Source organism: Vitis riparia, chromosome 19 (genome assembly GCF_004353265.1).
Source record: "Vitis riparia cultivar Riparia Gloire de Montpellier isolate 1030 chromosome 19, EGFV_Vit.rip_1.0, whole genome shotgun sequence".
Lineage (NCBI taxonomy): Eukaryota > Viridiplantae > Streptophyta > Magnoliopsida > Vitales > Vitaceae > Vitis > Vitis riparia.
In genome coordinates, this window is record NC_048449.1 from 14,569,468 (window position 1) to 14,577,819 (window position 8,352).

The following is an 8,352-nucleotide window of genomic DNA, read 5'->3' on the forward strand; positions in this document are numbered from 1 at the left end:
TCAAATAAAAGCGAAGCTTGAACCTGAACCCCTTAAAAATATCTGGGTCAGGTTGGGCTAACAATGAAATTCCTCAAAATAGGCACCCAACCAAGGGAATAAAAGTACCCAATCGGCTTGCATTTTAGTTGGGTCTTTTCAATCTCTTGTTTGTTGGAATGAAAGGACCCAGTGGGCTTGTTTTTTTAGCTGGGCCCTCCAATTATTTTTTTAACCTTATCCTAAACAGCCCAAGGACCCAAAAGAAAAAAAAAATTGTTTTATGTGAGAAGTATATCCCAACGCCTCCTAACTAAATCGTTTATATCTTACCATAAACTTTTATAAATAGAAATTTAATTATTATAATAAATAAATATTATAGCCAATTTTTTTTTTTTTGAGAAAATAATTTTTAATTAGTTAAAGGGAAATTTAATAAGAAAGTAGTTTAAGGAATTTTGTTAATAACGATTTAAACTTACTGTAAGTTTTAAAAAGAAAATCCAAGCATGTATCATTGTAACATATTGACTAGAATAAGAATATTATAATTTTAAATAATTTTTTATTTTGAAAGAAATTTAACCTATAGTTTAATAAATCATTATATTATTTAAAAACCAAATTTTAATATTTTTCATCTTTCTATAGAAGAACCCTAATTAAGCAATCTTAGGACTCGTTTCGCATATTTTCTAAAAATTGCTTTTAAAAACAATTTTTTATTTTTTAACTTAAAAACAAGTTTTAAAACACATCATCAAACAAACCCATATTTTAATATTTTGTTTTTTAAAAAAGGTGAAAACAATTCCGATTTGTGTTTCTAAAATTTATTTTTTATTTCATTTTAATTTTAAAAATTGTTTAATTATTATTTTTTAAAAATTGTTTTAAAAATAAATATTTATTTTTACAACAAATCTTAGGTGTTTTTAATTATTTTAATATTATATAATAATTGAAAATATAAATAATTTTTGAAAACTTTAATATGGGACACAAATTGGTTTTTTTTTTTTTTCTTCGTTCCTTCAATTTGTTTAATTTAAAGTATTGTAGTTGATATTTAAGCTAAAAATTTAATCACCATGTACCCAAAGATTGGTCTGTGTCAAATTTATTTTTAACTTGAATTCGGCCAATGTGGCTTGCCCAACTTGAATTTTGGGCCTCACCTCAAATAAAAGCGAACCTTGAACCTGAACCCCTTAAAAATATGTGGGCCAGGTTGGGCTAAGAATGAAATTCCTCATAATAGGCATCCAACCAAGGGAATGAAAGTACCCAATGGGCTTGCATTCTAGTTGGGCAGTGTCAGTCTTCTGTTTGTTGGAATGAAAGGACCCAATGGGCTTGTATTTTTATTTAGGTCCTCCAATTATTTTTTTAACCTCATCCTAAATAGCCCAAGGACCCAAAAGAAAAAAAAAATATTGTTTTCTTTGAGAAGTATATCCCAACGCCTCCTAAATAATTTGTTTATATTTTACTATAAACTTTTATAAATAGAAATTTCAATATTATAATAAATAAATATTACAACCAAATTTTGTTTTTGAGAAAATCGCTTTTAATTTTAAAGGGAAATTTAATTAGAAAGTGGTTTAAGGAATTTGGTTAATTATGATTTAAAATTACTGTAAGTTTGAAAAATAAAATATAAGTATTTATCATTGTAACATATTGACCAGAATAAGAATATTAAAATTTTAAATAATTTTTTATTTTAAAAGAAAATTTAACCTATAGTTAAATAAATCATCATATTAATTACAAACCAAATTTAAATATTTTTAATCTTTTATAAAAAAACCCTAATTAAGATATCTTAGGACTCGTTTGGCATATTTTCTGGAAATTGCTATTAAAAACAATTTTTTATTTTTTAACTTAAAAACAACTTTTAAAAAACAAAATCAAACAAACCCATATTTAAATCATTTAAAAAAAAAAATAGGTGAAAACAATTCCGATTTGTGTTTCTAAAATTTACTTTTTATTTCATTTTAATTTTTAAAATTATTTAAATTTTTTTTAAATTGTTATTTTTAAATATTTGTTTTAAAAATAAATTATTATTTTTAGAACAAATCTTAGGTGTTTTTAATGATTTTTTTTGTAATAAATAATAATTTAAACTATAAATAATATTTTGAAAACTTTAATATGGGACACAAATTGGTTTTTCTTTTTTCTTTTTATCCTTCAATTTGTTTAAGTTAAAGTATTGTAATTGATATTTAGGCTAAAAATTTAATCACCATGTACCCAAAGATTGGGTTGTGCCAAATTTATTTTTAACTTGAATTCGGCCAATGTGGCTTGCCCAACTTGAATTTTGGGCCTTACCTTAAATAAAAGCGAAGCTTGAACCTGAACCCCTTAAAAATATCTAGGTCGGGTTGGGCTAAAAATGAAATTTCTCAAAATAAGCATCGAACCAAGGGAATAAAAGCACCCAATGGGCTTGCATTTTAGTTGGGCCTTTTCAATCTTTTGTTTGTTGGAATGAAAGGACCCGGTGGGTTTGTATTTTTAGCTTTGCCCTCTAATTATTTTTTTAACCTCATCCTAAACAGCCTAAGGACCCAAAAGAAAAAAAAAAATGTTTTCTTTGAGAAGTATATCCCAACGCCTACTAAATAATTTGTTTATATTTTACCATAAACTTTTATAATTAGAAATTTCCATATTATAATAAATAAATATTACAACCAAATTTTGTTTTTTAGAAAATCGCTTTTAATTAGTTAAAGGGAAATTTACTTAGAAAGTGGTTTAAGGAATTTGGTTAATTATGATTTAAAATTACTATAAGTTTGAAAAATAAAATATAAGTATTTATCATTGTAACATATTCACCAAAATAAGAATATTAAAATTTTAAATAATTTTTTATTTTAAAAGAAAATTTAACCTATAGTTAAATAAATCATCATATTATTTACAAACCAAATTTAAATATTTTTCATCTTTTATAAAAGAACCCTAATTAAGATATCTTAGGACTTGTTTGGCATATTTTCTGGAAATTGCTGTTAAAAACAATTTTTTATTTTTTAACTTAAAAATAACTTTTAAAAAACATAATCAAACAGACCCATATTTAAATTATTTTTTTAAAAAAAATAAGTGAAAACAATTCCGATTTCTGTTTCTAAAATTTACTTTTTAGTTCATTTTAATTTTAAAAATTGTTTAAATTTTTTTTTAATTGTTGTTTTTAAATATTTGTTTTAAAAATAAATTATTATTTTTAGAACAAATCTTAGGTGTTTTTAATGATTTTTTTTTTGTAATAAATAATAATTTAAAATATAAATAATTTTTTGAAAACTTTAATATGGGACACAAATTGGTTTTTCTTTTTTCTTTTTATCCTTCAATTTGTTTAAGTTAAAGTATTGTAATTGATATTTAGGCTAAAAATTTAATCACCATATACCCAAAGATTGGGTTGTGCCAAATTTATTTTTAACTTGAATTCGGCCAATGTGGCTTGCCCAACTTGAATTTTGGGCCTGACCTTAAATAAAAGTGAAGCTTGAACCTGAACCCCTTAAAAATATCTAGGTCGGGTTGGGCTAAGAATGAAATTTCTCAAAATAGGCATCGAACCAAGGGAATAAAAGCACCCAATGGGCTTGCATTTTAGTTGGGTCTTTTCAGTCTTTTGTTTGTTGGAATGAAAGGACCCGGTGGGCTTGTATTTTTAGCTTTGCCCTCTAATTAGTTTTTTAACCTCATCCTAAACAGCCTAAGGACCCAAAAGAAAAAAAAAATGTTTTCTTTGAGAAGTATATCCCAACGCCTACTAAATAAATTGTTTATATTTTACTATAAACTTTAATAAATAGAATTCGGCCAATGTGGCTTGCCCAACTACAATTTTGGGCCTCACCTGAAATAAAAGCGAAGCTTGAACCTGAACCCCTTAAAAATATCTAGGTCAGGTTGGGCTAAGAATGAAATTCCTCATAATAGGCATCCAACCAAGGGAATGAAAGTACCTAATGGGCTTGCATTTTAGTTGGGCCTTTTCAGTCTTTTGTTTGTTGGAATGAAAGGACCCCGTGGGCTTGTATTTTTAGTTGGGCCCTCCAATTATTTTTATAACCTCATCTTAAACAGCCAAGAACCCAAAAGAAAAAAAAAATGGTTTTCTTTGAGAAGTATATCCCAACGCCTCCTAAATAAATTGTTTATATTTTACTATAAACTTTAATAAATAGAAATTTTAATATTATAATAAATAAATATTACATCCAATTTTTATTTTATTTTTTGAAAAATCGCTTTTAATTAGTTAAAGGGAAATTTAATTAGAAAGTAGTTTAAGGAATTTGGATAATTTTGATTTAAAATTACTGTAAGTTTGAAAAATTATATCTAAGTATTTACCATTGTAACATATTGATCAGAATAAGGATATTAAAATTTGAAATAATTTTCAATTTTGAAAGAAAATTTGACCTATAGTTAAATAGATCATTATATTATTTAAAAACCAAATCTTAATAATTTTCATCTTTTATAGAAGAACCCTAATTAAGCAATCTTAGGACCCGTTTGGCATATTTTCTGGAAATTGCATTTAAAAACTGTTTTTAATTTTTTAAATTAAAAACAAGTTTTAAAACACATAATCAAACAAACCCATATTTTAATTTTAATTTGTTTAAAAAAAATAGGTGAAAACAATTTCTATTTGTGTTTCTAAAAATAATTTTTTATTTCATTTTAATTTTAAAAATTGTTTAATTTTTTTTAAATCATTATTTTTAAAAATTTGTTCTAAAAATTTGTTTTAAAAATAAATTATTATCTTTAGAACAAATCTTATGTGTTTTTAATGATTTTTTTATATTAAATAATAATTTAAAATATAATTAATTTTTTGAAAACTTTAATATGGGGCACAAATTGGTTTTTACTTTTTCTTTTTTTTCCTTCAATTCGTTTAAGTTAAAGTATTGTAATTGATATTTAGACTAAAAATTTAGTCACCATGTACCAAAAGATTGGGTTGTGCCAAATTTATTTTTAACCTGAATTCGGCCAATGTGGCTTGCCCAACTTGAATTTTGGGTCTCACCTCAAATAAAAGTGAAGCTTGAACCTGAACCCCTTAAAAATATCTGGGTCAGGTTGGACTAAGAATGAAATTCCTCAAAATAGGCACCCAACCAAGGGAATAAAAGTACCCAATGGGCTTGCATTTTAGTTAGGCCTTTTCAGTCTTTTGTTTGTTGGAATGAAATGACCCAGTGGGCTTGTATTTTTAGCTGGGCCCTCCAATTATTTTTTTAACCTCATCCTAAACAGCCCAAGGACCCAAAAGAAAAAAAAAAATTGTTTTCTGTGAGAAGTATATCCCAACGCCTCCTAACTAAATTGTTTATATTTTACCATAAACTTTTATAAATAGAAATTTAATTATTATAATAAATAAATATTATAGCCTTTTTTTTTTTTTTTTTGAGAAAATCGCTTTTAATTAGTTAACGGGAAATTTAATTACAAAGTAGTTAAAGGAATTTGGATAATTATGATTTAATTAGAAAATCGCTTTATTTGAACAAAAATGAGGAAATTTTAAGTAAATATAATAATTTTATTTTCATTCTTAAATGCATTTTTGTATTATTATTATTATTGTTATTATTATTATTATTATTATTATTTCTTTTCTAGTAATATACATATTTTTTCAATTATATTATTTTTACGATATTTTTGTTTGAAGTTTTTTATGCGAAAGTGTTTTTAGGCTTGTGTTTTTAGTGGAAGCATTTTTGAAAGTGTCCTTAGGAGAATTACCAATCTAATGTTTCTTAAAAAATATTACAATAATGATTTTTCAAAATTTTAAAAGTATTTTTTAATTTTGTTAACCATCTATTTTTTTTAAAAATATTTTATAGGTTAAAAATACTTTATAAAATTACTGTCAATATCGAGCCTTTCTTAAAAACAATATTATTAAGTGTTAAAATCTATTACAATATATAAATTTTGAAACTAACTTGAGATTATTTTTTAAAACGGTTTTTTTTATTTACAACAAAAATAGTATTCAATTATTAATTAATTTTTTTTAAAAAAATTTAACTTGAAAAACATATTTAACAAACTTTCGGACAAATATCAATTTTTTAAAATTTGCTTTAAAAATAAATTATTATTTTTAGAACAAATCTTAGGTGTTTTTAATTATTTTTTATATTAAATAATAATTTTAAATATAAATATTTTTTTGAAAACTTTAATATGGGACACAAATTGGTTTTTTTTTTTTTTCCTTCATTTTGTTTAAGTTAAAGTATTGTAATCAATATTTAAGTTAAAATTTTAATCACCATGTACCCAAAGATTGGGTTGCGCCAATTATTATTATTATTTTTTAACCTGAATTAGCCCATTGGCTTGCCCAACTTGAATTTTGGGCCTCACCTCAAATAAAAGTGAAGCTTGAACTTGAACCCCTTAAAAATATTTAGGACAAGTTGGGTTAAAAATTAAATTCCTCATAATAGGCATCTAACCAAGGGAATGAGAGTACACAATGGGCATGCATTTTAGTTGGGCCTTTTCAGTCTTTTGTTTGTTGGAATGAAAGGATCCAATGGGCTTGTATTTTTAGTTGGGCCCTCCAATTATTTTTTAACCTCATCCTAAACAGTCCAAGGACCAAAAAGAAAAAAAAATGTTTTCTTTGAGAAGTATATCCCAATGCCTCCTAAATAAATTGTTTATATTTTACTATAAACTTTTATAAATAGAAATTTTAATATTATAATAAATAAATGTTACTGCCATTTTTTTTTTTTGAGAAAATCGCTTTTAATTAGTTAAAGAGAAATTTAATTAGAAAGTAGTTTAAGGAATTTGGTTAATTATGATTTAAAATGACCATAAGTTTGAAAAATAATATCTAAGTATTTATCATTGTAACATATTGACCGGAATAAGAATATTAAAAATTTAAATAATTTTTTATTTTGAAAGAGAATTTAACCTATAGTTAAATAAATCATTCTATTATTTAAAAACCAAAATTTAATCATTTTCATCTTTTATAGAAGAACCCTAATTAAGCAATCTTAGGACCCATTTGGCATATTTTCTGGAAATTGCTTTTAAAAACTATTTTTTATTTTTTAACTTAAAAACAAGTTTAAAAAACATAATAAAACAAACCCATATTTAAATTATTTTTTAAAAAAAAATAGGTGAAAAAAATTCCAATTTGTGTTTCAAAAATTTATTTTTTATTTCATTTTAATTTTAAAAATTATTGAAAAAAAAGTTTTTAATTATTATTTTTAAATTTTTGTTTTAAAAATAAATTATTATTTTTAGAACAAATCTTAGGTGTTTTCAATTATTTTAATATTAAAAAATAATTTAAAATATAAATAATTTTTTGAAAACTTTAATATGGGATACAAATTGGTTTTGCTTTTTTTTTTTTTTTTTTCCTTCAATTTGTTTAAGTTAAAGTATTATAATTGATATTTAAGCTAAAAATTTAGTCACCATGTACCCAAAGATTGTGTTGTGTCAAATTTATTTTTAACTTGAATTGGCCAATGTGGCTTGCCCAACTTGAATTTTGGGCCTCACCTCAAATAAAAGCGAAGGTTGAACCTGAACCCCTTAAAAATATTTGGGTTAGGTTGGGCTAAGAATGAAATTCCTCATAATAGGCATCCAACCAAGGGAATAAAAGTACCCAATGGGCTTGCATTTTAGTTGGGCCTTTCAGTCTTATATTTGTTGGAATGAAAGGACCCAATGGGCTTGTATTTTTATTTGGGCCCTCCGATTATTTTTTTAACCTCATCCTAAATAGCTCAAGGACCCAAAAGAAAAAAAAATATTGTTTTCTTTGAGAAGTATATCCCAACGCCTTCTAAATAAATTGTTTATATTTTACTATAAACTTTTATAAATAGAAATTTCAATATTATAATAAATAAATATTACAACCAAATTTAGTTTTTGAGAAAATGGTTTTTTAATTAGTTAAAGGGAAATTTAATTAGAAAGTAGTTTGAGGAATTTGGTTAATTATGATTTAAAATTATCGTAAGTTTGAAAAATAATATCTAAGTATTTATCATTGTAACATATTAACCAGAATAAGAACATTAAAATTTTGAATAATTTTTTATTTTGAAAGAAATTTAACCTATAGTTAAATAAATCATTATATTATTTAAAAACCAATTTTAATATTTTTCATCTTTTATAGAAGAACCCTAATGAAGCAATCTTAGGACCCGTTTGGCATATTTTCTGGAAATTGCTTTTAAAAATTAATTTTTTTATTCTTTAACTTAAAAACAAGTTTTAAAAAACATA